Here is a 21,464-nt window from a genome sequence, read left to right as displayed (position 1 = left end):
CTGAAATTAGTAGTGTATGGAAGACAAAACCAAAATTCAAAATACCTCAAATAATTTAAAAACAAAAAATAACAGATGGCTACCTACCAATCATCCTAAGGTCTGAAAACCCATTGAAACAAAATAACTTTAAGGACCTTCCAGAAGACAGCACAGTAGGGCCAAGTGTATCTCTCAGGGCAGTGTGTTCCAAAGTGTGGAGGCTACTACTGCCTTCTGGATCAACTCCTTGACTTCTCATAGGACCTTTGGCAGGACCTTCTAGATGTTCAGTTTGAATGGGAAGAATCATATTTAGTAAGGCGGAACCTGATATATCCCAGTGCCATTCTGTATAAGGCTTTATCAAAAAATCATAAGGTTAGAAGGGATCTTGGAGGTCTTCTAGTCCAAACCTTGCCCAGGGCTGGAATCCTCAGACCATCCCAGACAAATAGCTGTCCAGTCTTTTCTTGAAAACCTCCAGTGATGGTGCACCTACAACTCGTCCATTGCTTAATAGTTTTTAGCTTTATAGGTAATAAACTCTAGTGTGAGCTGGGCCTGGAACCCACCTTTCAAAGCCTGGTAAATTTAGTAGAATAGTCATGCATCAGTTTTTAATAGAATTTTACTGTGATTTTCCCACTGCTTACTTTTACAACTAGCAAATGGGATAGATAATTTTAAGTAAAACTGAGATCCAGTCCAATATATTTTAATATTGATAAAGGAGATAATGGGCTAGCCCCTACTCCTTTCAGTCTTCTTCCTTGGCAATTGCTTCATTCATTTACCAGTCAAAGCCATGTGTGGACAACTTTTTCATGCCTCCGAAGCCATCACACAATATTATGCAATGACATAGTTGCTAAATATCTGGGGTATTTCAGGGAGTCTTAAATGGCATCTGGGGTATCACTGTTGTTTTGGCCCTCATAAGCCCCATATTTCTGATCCCTGGTATAAATTGATAATGCAGTTTCATTCCATTTTAATAAATCCAAACTTTCTCAGAAGAACTTTCTTTTTCAGAGTTTTAGAGAATGCACTTTCCTGCTTTTTGATTCACCACCCCCAAATTAGGCAGAAAATTGCAATTCTGAATTTCTCCACAGTCATGACCACATGCAGATTTTTACACCATATTCAGACATTCCTGTCCAACCAAACAATATTGACTACAGGCCTGAGAGCCTGTTCCAAAGATAGAACAGAACAGCCCTACTCAGAACCAACCCTTCTGAAGCAAACTGCCATATAAATAGAGGGTTTCAGAGTGCCCTTAGAAGCACCTTGGAAGTGAAGACGTATGCAATAGGTCATGGTTATCACAGGTCTCTGCCAGCACAGTACTGTAACATTCACTAAATTTGGACCTTCTCTATAGAAGACAGGTTAAATTTACTACTAGCCAGTGTTCTCTTTTTACTGATCCTCCTGCCAAACTGCAACCAGGGAAAAAAAAACACTTAAAAATATTTGCCATCTACTGCCATTAAACTGGCTATTTTGATAATATCTTAGGTGAGGAACAGAGTCTATCAGGTTAACATTCAGATCTGTCACAGTAAAAATACCATTAAGCTGTCCTCATTTAATGGTTTTAGTTACATTATAAAAACTAAATGATTGTAATTTACCTTTTCGACTCATTTATGTTTCAAACTAGGCCATTTGTCTGCTTTTGGCAGAACTTCAAAATTACTGATGAAAAATTTAACTGAATTGACTTACTATGAGAGAATGGGAGTGCCTACCTATAAAAACATTAATTTAAGTATAAATTTAGAATGAAGAGGTAAAATCATTATCATCACCATCACCACCATCATCAGTAATGGATGCCTAAATTTACCCGCAGCATACAATTTTTTAAAAAATCAAACCCACTTATGATAGTTTCATACTTCTACAAAAAAATTCTAGAAATATGTAGGTAGTGTGGAAGAAAGAATGAATGTGGGAAAGAAAGCAGGACAGTGTTCTGAGATAAAAGCCCCCATATTAATCTGCCTCCTCAAACCTACAATGCAGAGTCAGTGCAGGAAGCTTGTTCTTCAAGGTACTTAACATTTCAAAAGCAAGCTTGTAGCAATTAGTGCTTGTTGTGCGATGGAGTCTGCTGTGTTGACTGAGCCAATTAAGAGATCAATTAGCACAGTTCAGAGTGCTTGGAGAGGTAGTCTTGGATGACATTGGTCAGGTGAGCAGTCCACAAACAATAGAGTACTGGGATGGCTAAAATGCATTTAATGGCCATGAGTTTAAAGGAGTACTAAACCACTTATCTCACTTTCTGAATCTAAAAGCAAAATCACATTTGCTGCATTATTGCCTTTAGAAGCCTTTGTACATTGTAGAAGCACTCAATGTAGCTTACTATTGTCTTTGGACACAGAGTGGCAAGCTCAAAGTATTGCAAATGTTATAGTTTTCTTTATTTTTATTTTTAAAATCAGATTGCTAAAAATAACTCATTTCTTATTCCCCAGCATGAAAGTGTGGCATAAGGAGGTACAGAAAAGGAGGGTCATTTGGGGTCATGTTTCCAAATCCAGTGTCTTTATCATTTCATTATTTGCCTTTGCTCTGGCAGAAGTGCCTTTAAGGAGAAACAGTCACGTCTTTGTGTGCTACTTTCAGAAGTTCTGTTGGTGTCTAAATGCTTCTGAAATGAAGTGGGTGTTCTGCTCAGTCTTTACCTTCTTTGTTATAATGCAATTGCATGACATTGGTGAATGGAACTGTTAGAGAACAGGAACGAATGGTGATGGTGGTGGTGGTGGTGATGATGATGATGATGGTGATGATGATGATGATGATGATGATGATTCATGTGTATGTAGAACTTTCCAGGATAAATTGTAGCATAAAGTTTTAATTTAAATAAATAGAATGAGCAGATTGGGGATAGGCAGAACTGAGAAGAAAGGGAGAGGCGATGATAGCAAGCAATGTGGACATAGTTCACACGTATGATGTCTGGGAGTTCCACTTATGCCATTTCTTTCTTCCCTTTCAAAAAGAAAAGAAATTAGTAGAACTGCAGAATACTGTCTGTCTGCAGGATTTTTACAGTGCAAAGATTGGCAGAAACAAGACTAGTAGGAGAGAGAGAGATGCAAATATGCTCTTAAACAGAACAAAACATTTCCAAACAAATATTAAAAAAGAATACATGAAGAGCCGTTAAGTGCATCTTTTGGAAAACACATCCAAATGATCCTTTGGGACCTTGACTTGTGAAAACACGGTGATTTTCAAAAGGATTTCATGAACATGCCAATAGGTGGCAGAACAATCTATTATTTTTTTCCCACATTTCAGGCTCCACATTTCTCTACTGCATTTACAGAAATGATAAACAAGGCAAACTGTCTTCAGTGTTCACAATGTATATTTGCTTAGCTTGAAATAGTACTTCCTCTAAACAAGCATGTTTAGCTTTCTTTATTTTGATCTTGCAAAAGAGCAAGTGTTATGGTCCGCAGAGGATGAAAGTAGAACTAAAATAATAAAATATGATTGCTCTTTATTTAAAAACTGTAATGTTTAAACAAAGTGTGCATTAAAACTTATGAAAATAAACTGTCACAGCTACTCTTCCAAATAAATCAGAATGAGAGACTGTACTTATATCCAACACGTCTTGTTGTTGTTGCTGCTGGCATTAGTGTTCATGACATTATTTATTTATGCTTTACATTTATAACTTTCTTTCAACAAGCTCAAGATGAGGTACAGGCTTCTTCTTCATCCTCCTGTCTTTCTTTGCAGTAATTTGGTGAGATAGGTTTGATAGTGGACAGTTCAAAATCATCCTATGCATTTCATGGCTTCATTAGGTCTCTCCAGTTTTAGTTCAACTTTCAGGCTACTGAACACATGGCTAACTCTCATAATCTGACCCAGGAGAGAACATAAATTAGAAGCAAAATGCAAGTAGGATATGAGTTTAAATGTGCATGTAGGCTACAATCCTGGAGCAATTACCTCATAGTAACAATTACTGAGTACAGTGAGGCTTATTTGTGGAAAAGAAAACCCTGCATAGGCTTTCTCAGTTAGATTTATTTACAGTAAGGATGTAGATTAAAGGATTATTATTCCAAATGCTTAATAGAAAAAAAAATGGGATGTGGAGAGAAGGGAGTCATTTTTGCCCCTTTGTGTGCTATCACTCTCATTGCAAATCTACTACTTCTTTTCTGCACAACATCACAAAAATAGGCAGTGCTATGTAAATAATTGTTGGGGCCCTTATAAACAAAATGAAAACAAAAGAATTATACTTACATTTACTTTTATTTGCATTTACAAATTTCTATTATCTTATATGTAAATTATATTTACATTTAAGTTGTGTTATAATTTTTGTTATAATGACATTTTTTGTCATGACTCAAAATGTTGTACTGTGGTTTATTAAAGAAAATGAAGAGGAAAATTGATTCAATTATATTTATAGATGCTATGTAATTAAAAGTTTTTCACAAATGTATTTACTTATTACATTTATATCTTGCTGCAATTCTATTAAGGACTCTTACTGGTTCATAGATATACACATATACCTCTGGAGTAAAATATTAATAAATATTTTAAAATATTTTTAAGGCATATGATTATGTGATATCAAGTTGGTGTTGACTTTGAACAACCACACAGACAGAACTTCTTTAGGACAACTGGTCCCCAACCTGGCCCTACAGGTCAATAGTGTACCCATTGCCACTATAATTGAATCCATCCATCTTGCTGGCAATTGTCATCTTTTTCTCTTCTCTTCCACATTTCTCAGCATTAGGGACTATACAAAGGAGCTGTCTCCTCATATAATGTGATAGTTTGGTCATTAATGCCTTGAATGAGAACTCTGGATGGATTTGTTCTAAGATCCATTTGTTTGATTTCTTCTCTATCTATGTTATTCACAGGATTATTTTGCAAAACCAACATTCAAAAGCGTCAATACTTTTTCTATCCTCCTTCTTCAAAGTCCAACTTTCATTTCCATAGAGTGTCGCTAGGAGAATCCTTGCCAGTTCTGATCTTTGTAAGTATGGACCTATCATGGAACTTGAGTATCTTTTGCAAGGCCTTCATTTTTACCCTACCAAGTGCTATTCTGCAGCATAATTCTTGATTGTTAGTTTCCTTACTGTTGATAGATGATTCTAAAAGACAGAGGTTATCCACTTCTTTAATGTTTTTATTATTAATTCTAAGGCTGATTGCTATACCTGTTGATTTGGTCTTCTTTATATTTAATCTTAATCCCATTTTCATCACTATGCTCCTTGACATTCATTATTAGAGCTTGCAGATCATTTGTATTTCCAGCTTTTAGAACACCATCATCAGCATTGTGGAGATTATTGATATTGACTGTGTGACAAAGTATGAATGCTGTTATTTATATGCAGTTCTGAGTCTGTGTGTTTTAAAATGATGTTTCATATGTTTAAAATACTATTTCAGTATATTGAAACCCTGTAATATGCAATGAGTTTATAAAATTATGCACCTTCTCTATGAGAATGCCACATATCTTCTTGAATTATTTTTCATACATTTCAATTCACAGTTCTTCATTCATATCTATAATCTAGTAATATAGAAACTAGATATTTGTTACAATTAAGACATGTTTGCAAAGATTTCAGTTTGGGTTGATATTTATAGGATTAATGGTTATCAGGCTGATAATATGATACAATATTTAGTTCAAGAATCTTTCATATGAGACTGTGTTATGTGTAGAAATGCATCAATTGAAAATTTAAAGGTTCAAATACATAATTATTGTCTTCTAATGGGAAGATGTAGCAAAAACCAAAGACCAGATGGGCAAAAGGAGAGCACAGTGAAAGCCTGTGTGGTATCAAAGTTAAGATGTTGGATTAGGGGCAGAGACAGACCCAGGTTCTACTCCATCCTCAGCCACAGAAGCTCACTGAATGACTTTGGGTCACTGTCTTTCTCTCAGCTTGACCTACCTCACAGGGGTTATCATGAGGAAAAATGGAGGGGGGGCTCCTAAATGAAAGGTGAAATATATATTACTACATGATATGATATGATATTAATGAGAGCCAGTTGGTCAAGTGGCTAAGGTGTGGGACTAGGAGGGGGGAAACCTGAGTTCTAGTCCAGTCTTAGGCACAAAAGCCAGATTTGGGCCAGTCATTCTCTCTTAGCCCTAGGAAGAAGGCGATGGCAAACCACTTCCAAAATTGTTGCCTACAAAACTGCATGGATTTGTCAGATGAATCCAGAGTTATGCCTCCAATCATCTGAGAACTGATTTAGAGGAAAGATGGGATATAAGGGAACAGCAGCAACCAAAGGAAAAGAAATACCAGGAAACTGAGAAGAAAGATTTGAACATGTAGGAGAATAGCCAGAGATTTTTTTTAAAAAAAATATGAATACAATGTCAACATCAAGGCCAGTGTGAAGCAATATGATTTAGGGACAGAGTCCCAGCATAATGAGGGGCAAAGGTCTTGAGGAAATATTTTGGATAAACATTTGATGAGAGGATTAGAAGTGAAAGCAAGGCATTCATGTTTGCATTATTGATTAGCCTATATAGCTAAGCTTCTGTATTAGAATCTTCTGTGAATTCTATCTTCACTTGGTTTATAAGTAGAACTAAGGAAATTAGAAGGACACAGTTTGGCTTTCGAGAAGGAATATGATGGAAAATTCCACTGAGAGTAAGAAAAGAAAATTTGGCCATTGCTTTAGCTAGGGATAGGCACTTGTCTAGCCAGGCCAACTCTCTCTTACATCTTCATGTATAGCTTTTACAGAAATAAGTAAAGAAACTTTCACAAACAATACCTGATTTTATTGAACATGTGTTTTATTACAAATACAGTTATATTTTATTTATTGCATTTTTAAAATTCTGAACCTAACTGTGAAATCCATACTCCTAAATCTAGGATTATAAAGGGTAAATTTTGATTTATTTTCTTGAGGAAAAAGATCATAGCAGGATTATTATATTAAAAAAACCAAAGGAGAATTTAAGAATCATTAAGAAGGAGAAATCTTGGGCTGTGGGTAAGAATCCATCTCAGAGTTGCCCATCTCTTGAATTATTAGCTGTTGTAGGAATCTCCTGCTGGCATTAACATATGTGTCTGAGAGCAGATAAATGTTGTTGATTTTACCATGCCCAGAGGCAACTCCCCCCCCCCTTTTTTTTGGTCAGGAAGTAACAGTTCCAAGTAGAAAGTGATCCTTTATTGATGACAGACATTGCAAATGCTTTGATGACCCACTTGTTGGAATTGCACAATTACATTGGAAGCTGGCCAAAGCTAAACATGCTTAAATCTCACTGATTTTCAGTAGAAGTGCATCCCTAAATCTTAGCTATTAGAGTCAATGAGATTCACCTGGATGGTGCTCTTTCCACTTTTTAAGAAAATATTCAATGCATGTTCAGTGGGTGTGCATAGGACAAGGTTCCTGTAACTGCACTTGTTGACATAAATTTGCAATGTAACTAATAGGAACTATCATGATAGGAAAGGCTTCTGACTATTTAGAGAGGGATGCGTGTGTGTGTGTGTGTATGTATACGTATATGTGTGTGTGGTGGTGTGGGGGTATGGGGGTGTAGGTGTGTGTGTGTGTGTGTGTGTGGGTGTGTATACACTCACACTCACCCATCCATCCATCCATCCATCCATCCATCCATCCATCCATCCATCTTTCCAGGAATTCTTGGTTCCTGGTGATTACATGGATAAGTCCATGCAATTTTCTTGGTAGCTTTCTTTGGAAGTGGCTTGCCATTGCCTCCTTCCTAGAGTTGAGAGAGAATGACTGGCTCCAGAGTCACCCAGCTGCCTTTATGCCTAAGGCAGGCCTAGAACTCATAGTCTCTCACTTTGTAGTCCAGTGCCTTTAAACTAGTACTCCAAACTAGCTGTTACCTATGTAATGCATTCCATTATATATACTGTACATAGTGTGTTTGGAATGAGATTATTCCATTGCCTTACAGATAAATCTGATGTATAAAAAGGCCTACCAACTCACTGGAAAGTAAATAATATTGTTAAACACTCATTTTAAGCAATAACATAATATAGATATTTCTTTCTTTCTAAAAAAGTACAGTGTAACTATTGACAGTCTATATTAAGGTGCATTATACAAGGGGCTATTTTAAAGCTTAGTATACCTTTGTTCCCACTCCCCCCCCCTTTTTTTTTGGTTTTTAAATCTACATCCAGTCAGGACTTTTTAATATATAAAATTGTCTGGGAGTAAGCCTACTTTCTCTCTGGTGGAGGAAGCACCTGGATGAGGCCAAGGATTACTTTTCTTCTACAATAGAGCCCTTGGTACCTGCATGCTATATGTGCTACAAGATGGACACATGTCCAGATGGCACTTACGGCACCCAAAATATAGATTGTAGCTCAGTGTTTTTGATGGATATACATTATAAGCTTGATTTGCCTGGAGAGCAATGCAGAGAATGCAAACAGGTGGCAATTGTCACTTAAAAGTGACTGTGGGAAAGCACAGAATGGAAAGGTGCCAGCATTAAGCTCAAGAGGATATAAGGTGGGGTATCAGCCTTAACTGCCAGAAATAACTAACTATTGCAAAAGGGATTCAGTTCTGATGTTATAATAAACATTCAGTTCAAGATGGCCTGTGTCACGTACTAGGAAGCCTGACAGATATGGTGAAATGCCTGTGTCATCTTGCATTTGGAATAACGTGCCACTTGACACATGCACAATACTTAATGTAGTATTTACTTAACAAGTAGACACATACACACCTAGCAACAGTGCTTTCATCCCATGGATACACAAGAAACAGACTGAATTTGTTAGGACACAAGAAGGTTTTTTCACATACATGCAAATATATAAGAACTAATCCAGAGTAAATGGAGCAGGCCTTTTTATTTTCTATTTTTTGTTTAGTTCCATTCTCCTTTGTAGGAATAATAGTTATGAGAAGTATATGTTTTTACTAACCAACATATGTCTCAGATATAATATATTTGGAGCCCCAATGCTTTATCTGCTCTAGAAACTTGGGGGATTCTTTGGAACAGATTTTGAGCAGATCGAGTTACACTGGAAAAAGTAAATCATCGAAAATTATCTCCCTCCCAATTTCTCTTGGCAGAGAGAGGCTAGTAGGAGACTCTTCAATATTATAACATAAGAAAGAGGCAAACACCATGTTTAATTAGTAATGTTTTCATTGTATCTTTCCTATGAAAACTATTTATTATTTTTGGACTATAGAAGATGCATAATATATATTTAGAAGTTTGTCCAATTCCATAACATAAGTGTTATTTCCAGTTTTTCTCATTATTTGAATGTACTTCTTGATTTCAGTGTGCAACAGATTATTCTCATGATGCCAAATATTGTCAACTGCTGTTTCTAATTTCATGGAATAATACATAATTATACAGTAATATATCGTAATAATACAGTATATGAGATACTTAAGTTGTATACCCACTGTTAACCTTTCAACATGCTTACAGTGTATTGATCTAGAAATATGCTATGCATTATATTTGATATAGTATGATTTGTTATATACTGCTAGAAATGCATCATCCTCTCTAGAATATCCTCATTTTGAAAAGTTTAAATATTGTAACACTAGTTACGTTGCAGACCATTTTCTCAGCAATGTATCTAAATCAAACTGGGATCTTTCTCAAACTGTTATAAAAGTGATTCCTGAAAATGATTCAAAGTAAAGCAACAACCAAGAAAGGGCTCTGTCAGAATTTTTCAGCTGATGCTTTTTTTTTCACAGTTGAAATATAACCTGCTGCTACATGTAGATTTCTCACCAATGCTGTCTGGAAAAAGTGGTATCATTTAATCTTATGTAATTCAAAACATGTCTCATCAAGCAAGACTATACACCAGTGAAAGTTCAACCACGGTTTACCTGTGGTGGGGGAGGGCAGATTCATTCTATCAGCCTGTCTGAATCACAGGCTGTAATGAAAGATACTTCTCACATGGCATCTAAGCATTAATTCTGCGTAGACATGCCAGAGGGCTTGGCAGTACAGCTTAATATGGGGGACAAGCCAAGGATCTGTCTTCATGCTTTGGGGCAAAATACCAGCCAAAACACTGGAGTTGCTGAATACACAATTGCTGCATGGAAAAAAAGAAAGAAAAAGAACATAAAAATATATAATGTTTCATGCTTAAGGTCACCATGACCACTAGAGTATAGCGCTAGACAATCTGGCTATCACAGCTCTACCCTGATGTTCTGTTATTAGTGGGCACATGGCCAAGGCTCAGAGGGCTTTTGAGAACAGGTCAGACTTCCTCTGTGCAGCAAATAGATTTTTTAAACATCAGGCTTTGGCATTGTGACCTTCCATAAATTACATTACATTGGTACCAAACAACTTTCCCCTTCTCTTGTGTCCTTTTAATTCATATGCTTTGGCCTGTATAACATACCATTTTAATGGCCTTTTGCTACCTTTTCTGTATATAGGGAGGAGTCTGTTTCTGTCCTCACTTCACTGAAAGTCTGAATTTTCTTTCATAAATATTTATCATTTTTTAAAAGAAAAGGCTTCCCACATGAAGGAGTATGGATATGAATAGAAGACAAACAGACTGAACTGGAAGAATTCTCCTGTGTGTAAAAACTACTGCATAACAACAGATATACAGTGGAAAGCAAGGGAACTTAGCCATATTGGAGGGCTGATTCAGAGGACTTTTTAAGATGAGTTGCCTTAAGGTGACTGGTTTGTGACATTTCACAAAGAACCAGGAGCCTTTAAATGATCAAGCAGGAAATCAATTTGAAAAAGTCTAATTTGGGGCTGGGGGGGGGGGAACACTGTGGAAAATGTTAATTTCTGGGAAATGTTGTAATCTGAACTCTTAAAACCACAGCTCCAGAGAACAACTTTAGGAAATTGGAGATCTAGTAACCAGTTCAACAAAAGTGATTAAACTGCTCCCTCTACAATATTACATTTTTGATGTTGAAAAATTCCTTTATTATTTCATTAGGATGAACATCTACATACATTTATATCTACATTTGAGGCATTATTATAACATATGGTAGTCCTACGGGTTCAAAGAAGACATGTTGTGCAGTTCATCTGTGAACACAGAGCTGGTTCTGCAGTCCCAGTCTGGAAGTGCAGAGTCTAGCACAATGAGGGCACTGGAAGTCCATTGTTGTAGTAACTGTGGGTATTATTCTGTGACGCCACTCATGGTTTTCTGTCAGTTTTTGGTGGTGCCTGTCTTCAAAGCTGGTTGAGGCTTCATAGCACAAGGCTCACCAGTGGGTTCTGTCAGCAGCTGCAGCTTCTAGTTTCCTTGCTGGATGTCACAGGGGCATAGGGTTTCTTTCACAGCGTCTTTGTAGGGCTTGTGTGGTCGACCTCAAGGTCTCTTCCCAGACTCCAGTACACTATAGAGCAACTGGCAAGGCATACAGTGGTCATCCATTCTGATGACATGTCCCACCAACTGAATCTGGCCTCTGATAATCACGGACTCAATGCTGTTGGACTCCATGTGATCCAAGACCTCCAGGTTGGAGACACGGTATTGCCAAGGAATGTCGAGGATGGAGCAGAGGGTTGCATGTGAAATTTCTCCAGTTGTTTGATGTGCCTTTGGTACAGAGTCCAGGGCTCACATCCATATAGGAGAGAAGGGATAACCACATCTCTGTAGACTTTCAGCTTTGTATAGCCACAGATGTTTTCTTGATTGATCACTCTAGTACCCAGCTGCCCCAGTGCCTGGCTGGCCTTGCTGATCCTGGAGTCAGTTTCTTTGTCCAAAGACCCATTGCTTAAGATATATTTGAATTTTACATTTACATTTGTCAGCTGGGTGTCATTAACAGTGATTTTTGGTTCTATGGGGTTGCTATTTGGCATGGGCTGGTAAAGTACTTCTGTCTTGTTCAGGCTGATTATCAGGCTGAAGAGCATAGCAGCATCTGAGAATTTGTTCAGCATCAACTGTAGATTGCTGTCTTTGTGTGCCAGGAGCGCACAGTCATCAGCAAAGAGGGCTTCTTGAATGAATATAACAACAATGGTAATAGTATTTATGATTACTATTAATCATAATAATTTAAGAGTAACCTTCTGCAAGTCTTAAATCACAATTTTATCCCTTAATCCACCACACCCAAAATAAGTAAAAATGTTGGTCCCATCTGCTCTCATGATGTTATGACAACCCTGATCACATGACTGATTTCAAAATAAGTATAGATCCTGGCTACAAAAAAAAAGTTCATTTGTAGCTTTGGCTTTCATCCTCTATAATCCAAGTTATAAATGAGTACCGGATGTGTTGAGCTTCTATATAAAGATTTGGTAAATTTGCTCTTCCGTTTGTCTAATGGCTCACAGAAATGTATGTGGTATATTAAGCCATTTAAGCCTTAAAGCAGGGCTGCATAACTAGGGACTCTGGAATCACCCCTCACTCCCCAAAGCAGTGTTTCTCAACCTCAGCAACTTTAAGATGTGTATACTTCAACTCCCAGAATTCCCCAGCCAGCATAGGGAATTGAATGTGTTGAAGTCCAAACATCTTAAAGTCGCTGAGGTTGAGAAACACTGCCCCAAAGCCTTGGGGGTGGTACCTGCAGCCCTTCTAAAATTTGTCACCAATGTTTGATTTTTAAGCTGAAAGAAAAGATGTATTAGGTAAACGTATATTATTCAATTGGGCACAATCATATTAACTAATATGTTTTAATTAATCTAATATAACTTTAATTAAACATAAATTAAAATTAAATTAAATTAAATTTAGTATGCCTTTATCTTATCCTGCCAATGAAAGGATGGGCTCCATTCCTGATAATTCCTCATAATTCCACAAGAAAGTTAATTCCCTGTTTACTTACACACATTTATGTCTACACACATTTGTATGGTGCTTAATCTAACGGCTCTAGGCGACTCCACATACTTCCCCCTTACTTGACCTTGCAACAAGTAGATGAAAGCTAAATGGCAGATACAAATAAGGGAATAGATTCCTTTTGTTCTGCCCAAGAGGGCAGAACCGAAACCAATGGGTTAAAACTAGAAAAAAGTAGATTCCAGTTACACATCAGAAGGAACTACAGTGGTACCTCAGGTTACGATCTTAATCCGTTCCGTGACTCTGGTCGCAACCCGATTTGGTCGCAACCCGAAGCAAATTTTCCCATAAGGTTCAATGTAATTACTGTTAATCCGTTCCGGCGTCCGCGGACCACGCATCAGGGGCGGAAAAACGGCCGCGGACCACGCGGCAGGGGCGGAAAAACGGCCACGGACCACACAGCAGGGTGGAAAAATGGCCACGGACTACGTGGAACAGGCGGAAAATGGCCGTGGACCACGTGGAACGGGCGGAAAAATGGCCATGGACCACATGGAACGGGCGGAAAATGGCCGCAGACCACGTGGCAGGGCGGAAAAATGGCCGCGGACCACGTGGAATGGGCGGAAAATGGCCGCAGACCACGTGTCACGGCGGAAAATGGCCGCGGACCATGTGGCATGGGTGGAAAATGGCCGCGGACCATGTGGCATGGGCGGGAAAATGGCCACGGGCCACGTGGAACGGGCGGAAAATGGCCGCGGACCACGTGTCACAGCGGAAAATGGCCACGGATCCGGTTCATAACCTGAGGTAAATTTTTGCGGCCGGAGCTGGTCGCAACCCGAAAAGTTCGTTAGCAGAGGCGTTCATAACCCGAGGTACCACTGTATATAGCCAGCCAGCCAACCAGGCTGCTAAATAAAATGGTGAGTTCTCCTTTGCTAGACATTTTCAAACAGAGGATTTATGGTCATCTCTCAGAGGTACTTTAATGGTCTCAAGGGGTTGAATTAGAAACTTCTAAGATCCCCTTCAGTTGGGATTCTACAATTCTGTGATATGACAGGAGATAAAAGAGGGTGATGCTAATATTCAAAGAGTTAACAAGAATATCATTACTGTGCATGTTTAGAAAAATAATTTCTACTTTTGCTTCTCAATAATCCAAAACAGGTCTGTCTGGCTAGGACATAAGAACCATTTCCAGATCATTCCTTACCAATTTTGACAAAATTGAAGAGATGCAATTCCATCCCCTTTACCTTCTCTAACAACAAACAAATGAAAGCTAATAAGAGGGATGGACTCTATAGAAATGGGTTGCTAATATTTAAGCAATTGAACCTCATTTTGAACACTATACAGTACTTACTAAATGATAAGAGGAGAAATTGCAACAGAAAAACAGTGGGGAAAGGAAGGAAGGATTAAGAATGTTGATAAACCGCACCTCCTATCCCTCCCAAAGCACTTTTCCATTATAAAATAGCATGATGCAAAATTGCTCTCTGAATTGACTATGGAATTCCACTCAGATTTTCCAGCAGAAAATACAACAGAAGTGGCTAGGTGACTGATTTTAGAAAAGTAAGATATCTCTCATCCTGACTTGCAGTTCAGATGGGCTGGAAAAATGGGTAAATATACAGATATTTAAAAGAACCATTTGGAGATAATTTGAAACCATCATCATCAAGAATTAAATGTGAAAAAAAGGGTTCATAGTTTTAATTAGAAATGCATGCTTAATCATGAAATCTTGATTAAGAGAATCAAATGGTATTGGCTCTAATAAAGCCCTTTGTATGATCTTCACTCTTTGTGCTATTTGAATGTCAGCTTTTTGATAATCAGTATTCCCAATCTGTTACTGAGTTCTATTAATCTTTTAATAATTAATATTTAAATAAATAAATAGGAACGATGTAATCCAATTAGAGTAGTATTTGTGTAGTTGGCAGATTGGCAGTTTTGAAATACCCATCTTCTGAGTGGAGACTGGACCAAACAGTCTCCAATTATACAGAGCAATTAGAGCAGATCATCAAGACATTTCTGAGGTCTCGTTAGTAAAAAGTGCTGGTGATTATAGACATCTCCCTAAATCACAACAGTGTCTAGGGTCTATTGTTCCCTCTCTCATACACACACATTGGGGAACATTAGAGAATGACTCATTTCTTGTAAAATAACTTTTTTTTTTTTTACTATTTATTACTTTAATATTTTTAATATAAAGAAGTGGGGTTAAAGTCTCTGATGGCTGAAGCTATTTAAAACATAGCTATAAAATCAATATCTTTGTAAACTGGACTAACAGCCCATAACAATCTCTAACACTGTGTCTCAACATATTGCTTTAGCATGAGGTGTTTGGCGCACCCTTTATACTTTTCTTGTATTGTCTGCAGAAAAGAAATATTTGTCTCTTTTATTTCTTCAATAGCATTAAATTAATATTTAAATATTCTACTACAGTGGTTAGCCAAAGAATATGATTTCTAATAGAAGAGAATATGTGTACTTTGGCTAATCATCTGTTACCTAGTTGGTTAATGAAATGTCTGTAAGCAAACAACCAAGCTCAGAGCGCACCAGAGACTCCAATATGATTTCTATATTGAGGATATTACCTTTTTAATTACAAGAAATTGGAGCTTTATTTATTTTTAATTTTTATCTATGTAGAAATATTCAGTAAAAAAAGACACAGATCTATATAATTACTTTCAGCTCCTATAATTTATGCAAGTGCAAAAGCACTCAAGACCCACCAACAGCAAATATATAGCATGTATGGCTAATGGTGGCTGTTTGATGGGCTGACTGGGCCTCCTTCCAGCTCCATTTTGCCCCTGAAGCTCAACATTTCCAGATTCAGTGGCAAACCACAGAATTTCAGCTGAAAATATGTTTGCTTTTTAAAATTAAAATGTGGGCTAAGTGGATGCATATTTTAACAGTTACAAACTAGCCCTCCACAGAAAAAAATAAAAATGAGAAAAAAGTTAGTCCTATTCCTACATTGAAGTCACCCCTATAATTGCCACAACCCTGTAGTTCTTGGAGGCTTCTGGCCCTAAACTGTAGGACATGGTGGAAGATCCTATTATTGGTAGGGTATGAGATAAGTCACCATAGATACATTGGCAAAACTTCCTAAAACTGCCAACTAAACACTATGCCAGTTGAGTTCTGCTGGTGAAAATATGCCAGGGAGTGGTGAAAACATTATAGAGACATGAAAGATATGTAGATTGCAATGAGGAAGAATGTCTATAGTCCATCAGTTCACATCAAAACCCCAAGCGAAAGACCTCACATAAGAAAAATATTTATATACTACTATGGCTATAGTAGAAAAATATTAGTATGTTATATACTACTAACATACCTACTAAACACTGAAGTTCCTTAAATACAAAAACAAAACAAAAAAAATCCCACTACCCACAGGAAAAAAAAACACTATTTCCCTTATTTGATTTAAGTGATTTAAATTGGTTAAAGTAATTAAATGGGGTTTTTTTTCAATAAAAAAAGCCGGCCCTTTGTCAACAGCTGTCCCCATACGCAAGTTATGTTTTTATAATTGAGCATAGGATATACTATAAATCAGCAGTGCTTATTATAGCATAGCATCATTATAGAAACTTCACCTGGATTATCTTAACTTTGATGGTAAAGCATGGCAATATATCACTCTGGTCCCATATTATGTACCCTTAGACCTCACATGGAGGAATTCCCATTATGGAAACCATGGAGAAAGAAAACACTGAAGATAAAGAGGACACTTTGCATGAAATGGCTTGTCCTCAGAATATGTATTGATAACACACGCTTGTCTGATTAGTAGCCTAGCAGTTATCTCACTTCAGGATGCACATCAGAACACCCTATACCAATGCTTTGCAGAAGAATCTACATATTGTATCATTTATAAGTGCTGTTTTCATACCTTATATCTTTCCCTTGTTTTTGATAAGTGTGTATGCAGATTAATTTTTTTCTTATCAGAGTGATGCAGCAATCCCTTTCAGGCATTGGTTGAGTATATGAAGAGCTTAGCATGAAAGGGGAATGGGACTTATGCTGACACCTGCACAGGCATTCAACTGAGTGCCAGTAAAGCTCCTTTTCAAACCTCTCCCCTGCCTCATTTTTAGATAGGCTCATATCCTGCCAGCCCATAAGTGGGAAGCAATATCTCCCACAATTGATACAACATTGCTGTGGGCAATTTGAGGCAGTCCGTTTGGTGAACAGGAAGGAAAAAGGAGAAGGGAATTTAGGCTTGGTATGATGCTAGTTATGGAGGGCCAAAATGCTCACAAGAATATGGCAAGGATGTACCAGATGCAATAGTAGGATATGCAAAAGCCAGGATTTAGGACTGTGTAAAGTCTTTTGGTGATGAAATATCTTGGATTCAAGTTAAGGTCCTCCACTAAATAAAGTAAATTATGCTAACAGATCAGAGGAAAACTTATTTCTGTCATCTATGACAAAATGTTAGGTGCAAAACACTCCTCACGGAGCTTGGGAAAAGATATGGATTCCTATCTACTGTTGGGGAAAATGATTAGACAACTACTTCTCATTAATTACATGTGGATTCAGATCCTCAGCATTCTCTTCTTCCTTCAGAAGCTGCTGCTGATGTCCATTGTTATGGCTGTCCTTGTTGTGTATTTTATCCTGTTTTTTTGGTTGCCTGGCAAAAGAATGCTTGTTTCTTGGCAGTTCTTGAATTCTTATGCCAGAAAGAGTATGGTTGCATGATTCCTATCCTGAGAGCTATACATCTGCTTCTTGTGTGACATCTCTTGTTTTTCTCTGCAGTACTTTAAAACAATGGTTGTTAGGAGGGTTGAAAGCATGATTCTGGGACATTTGGGGACTGAAACTTCATGAGTTGGTTGCTGATTAAATTACAGGAGTTAACAGACTGATGACCCTCTGACTCTATGTTATGTGGAGTCATTGGTGAGCAAAAAGTGACATGTGTACTAAAAATATGTCCCTGTCATCATGAGTTCTTTTGCTCCCTCCACATGTGGTTATTTGTTGTGTTGGGCTGTATCCAATACAATCTCTGATTGAAGAATACTCCTAGTATTTCCAGGAACACTGTGGGTATCATTGAAGTGATCTTATAGTCAAAGGCTTGCCCTCAGTGGATTCTACCATCATGTATCTGTTTACATGTGGACTGCTTATTCTGAGGGAGAAACCTAGAGAAAAATTTTCTTCTGAATTATAAATGCTTGATGTTCTATGAATTCTTTTTTTAAAAAAACCTCTTTTGAATATAACCAGTTGAAGTAAATATTAAAAGCCCTATATTTCTTCTGCATCTATCACTTCTCATTAGTCTTGGCTCAAACTCCTTAAATTATTTGTCAAGTCTTCCATGGAATGCCTAGCATGGCATCAAGTAATGAGGAAAAAACCAAACTAAATGTGAATGCCCCATTCCAAGCTTAATGACAAAAACTAATATTACTTGGATTTTCATGTCATTCCATTTTTGGCACAACTTATGCCAGTTCAGGGCAAGGAGCTAATAGTGAAATTTCCTTCTTGAAAGAAAAAAACAACAACACACTTCTGGACATCTACAGGGTGATCCTGTGGAGTACACCATACATCCTTAGAATTATAGTAACAGTGATCCCAAGCAGAATTTATAACATGATCCTCTTTGAAAAAATCCTTGACAGCAAAGAAGAAGGGATTATTTTGCTTTGTGCATTGCTCCTCAAAAAACCTTGGGCATTTGAAGAGAAAGGTAATGTATGACAGGTCAGACAGGGGAGAGGGTGGAGTGATTCCAGACTGTAAACAAGCCTCCTCATTGAAGCCATGATTAGGATGAAAGGCATTCTTTAAGAGTTCAGCCTTGAGTGGCTCTCTGGAATCAGGTTTCTGGCATCTGACACAGTTGATGATGCAGAAAAGCTAAGTTTAGAAATTCAGTGTGGATTTTCTGAGCCACACTTTCCTTTTATTATCTTGCCATGATCTATATTAGTATAAATTCAAATAAGTCCTTCTTTTGCCCAGTCAAAACCTATGCTAGAAGAGGTAGGATTGCAGGCAGTTATGTGTTCACTACAATTTAAAGAATGGTCCAGTGCTGTGTTTGAGCTCTTGGTATGACAAATTCCAAGCTTCGTGCATTACCAATGAAGTATAAAGAGCTGGATGCTTCAGGAAGTTCAGTAGTGCCAATGTACTGCATATACCTAATAGTTGGTGGAATGTAGGCAACAGTATGTTGGCTTTCAAGATAGTCTATAGATTAGAGTTGCTAGCTTGCATACAATAGCCTGAAAACACCTGGAGTAAAGGTGGTTGCCCTTATGGCATACTGGCACCACTAAATCAAAATAGATCACTACTATCCTCACTGTTAGTAAGCAGTAGTGTACAGGTGCAACAAAGGCCAGTTACCTAGGGCTACACTTCCTTTATCTCACAAAAAAGTATGTGAAAACCTTGATGGACCAAAGCCCTAATAGGTAACAGAAATCAACAACTGAGGGCCCATGTGGTCATGACTGGAATATGGAAGATGGTGATTTGGGATGTAAAAGGACTAAATGGTAAAGAACACGAAGTAACATATGAAATGTAAATTACGTGTATAGGTACAAAGTGTGTCTATGAAACTAAGAAAAGGACAAGGATGTTGTAAGAAACCTCAATGAACATAAACTGATATTGTGGAGTTGATGTACAATGAGGGAGGTGAAGTGTATCATTAATAATGAATGAAATGAAGTTTTTGTATGTCAGAAACTATGTTATTATTGTTGGTCACACAGTCAGCCAGATGTTTAGACTGGATTTGGCATTTTTATCCACCTATCGAGTCCTTCCCAAGGACCTGGGTCAGGCAGATTGTTGCTTGATGATGTTTGAGGTATCATTGCAGCATGTACTGTAAGCTGTTCCAAGTAACATATACTCCAGATGTTTTGGGATTACTAAGACGCCTATTACCATTGGTACTATGCTTGCTTTCTTTTGCCACAGTTGTTCTATTTCTATTTGCAGGACTTTGTATTTTGTGATTTTCTCCAGTTCTTTCTCTTCTATTCTACTGTCTCCAGGTGTCACAATGTCCACTATCCGGACTTTTTTGTCTTTCTTATCAACAATTGTTAAGTCTGGGATATTATGTGGCAGGTGCTTGTCTGTTTAGGAATTCCTGTCTAGGAATTCTAGAGTCCCAGAGCACTTTAGCCTCTTTATTTTCTATTACTTTGTCTGTTTTGTGATCCCACCAGTTCTTGCTTGCAGGCAAATGATATTTCTTGCAGATATTCCAATGCACCATTGTTGCTACTTTGTCATGCCATTGTTTGTAGTCAGTCTGTGTGATCTTCTTGCAGCAGCTGACTAGGTGGCCCACTGTTTCTTCAGCTTCTTTGCAGAGGCGGCATTTGTTGTCTGTTGCTGTCTTCTCAATTCTGGCTTTGCATGCATTTGTTCTTAAGGCATGGTCTTGTGCAGCCAGAATTAACCCCTCTGTCTCTTTCTTCAACTTTCCTGCTCTTAGCCATTGCCAGGTCTTCTTGTTATCTGCTTTGCCTGCTAGTTTTTTTGTGTACTGGCCATATAATACTTTGCATTGCCATGTCTCTTTTCTATTCTTTATTTGGTCTTTCTTGTAGGCCAGTTTGGTCTCTTCAGTATTCAGTAGTAAACCTTCATGGTATACTAGCTTCAGTGCATTTTCTTCACTATCCTTCAGATATTCTTCTAATGCCCTTTTTTCTTCTTCAACTGTTGGGTGTATTTGCAACATTCTATGCCAACCTATGTTCCTTGGTAAGTAGAGTCTGTCAACATCGTTGTGTGGATGAAGGGCATGATTCATTATCATTTTTTCTTTTTTGGTCTTCCTGTCCAGAGCTTCTAGTTTTGCTTAAGTCCAGTCCACTATTCCAGCTGTGCATCTAATGACTGGAATTGCCCAGGTGTTGATTGTCTTGATGGTATTTCCTCCACTGAGTTTGGACTTTAAGATCTTCTTTGCTCTCATGATGTATTCACTACTAACCTTCTTCTTGACTTCAATGTGCTTGTTGTCAGCTTGAAGGATGCCTAGGTATTTGTAGAGATCATCCAGACTCTTGATGTTATTTCCATAGGGCATCTTGATTCCTTCAGTCTTCACTAATTTCCCCCTGTTGATGGTAAGGGTGGCGAATTTGTTCAGTCCAAACTCCACTGCAATATCTTGGCTGTATATTTGGACAGTGTTCAGCAGTGATTCCATTTCAGATGGTTTTTTTCCATACAGCTTCAGATTGTCCATGTAAAGGAAGTGGGATAGCCTGGCAGATGGTTTTGATGTCTGATAGCTATGGCCTGACTTGTTCAGTATTGTTGACAGAGGAATCAGTGCAATGACAAACAGTAGTGGTGATAGTGAGTCTCCTTGAAAGATTCCTCTCTTGATGTTAACCTCTCCCAGTCTATCCCCATTGACCAGCAACTGTGTCTTCCATTGTGCCATTGATCTTTGCACAAACCTTCTGATGTTTCTACTGACTCCTG

This window comes from Python bivittatus, unplaced genomic scaffold (assembly GCF_059951505.1).
Source record: "Python bivittatus isolate LINGU-HERP-01145 unplaced genomic scaffold, Pbiv_v1 ctg000350_np1212, whole genome shotgun sequence".
NCBI lineage: Eukaryota > Metazoa > Chordata > Lepidosauria > Squamata > Pythonidae > Python > Python bivittatus.
Note: the sequence above shows the minus strand (reverse complement) of the source record.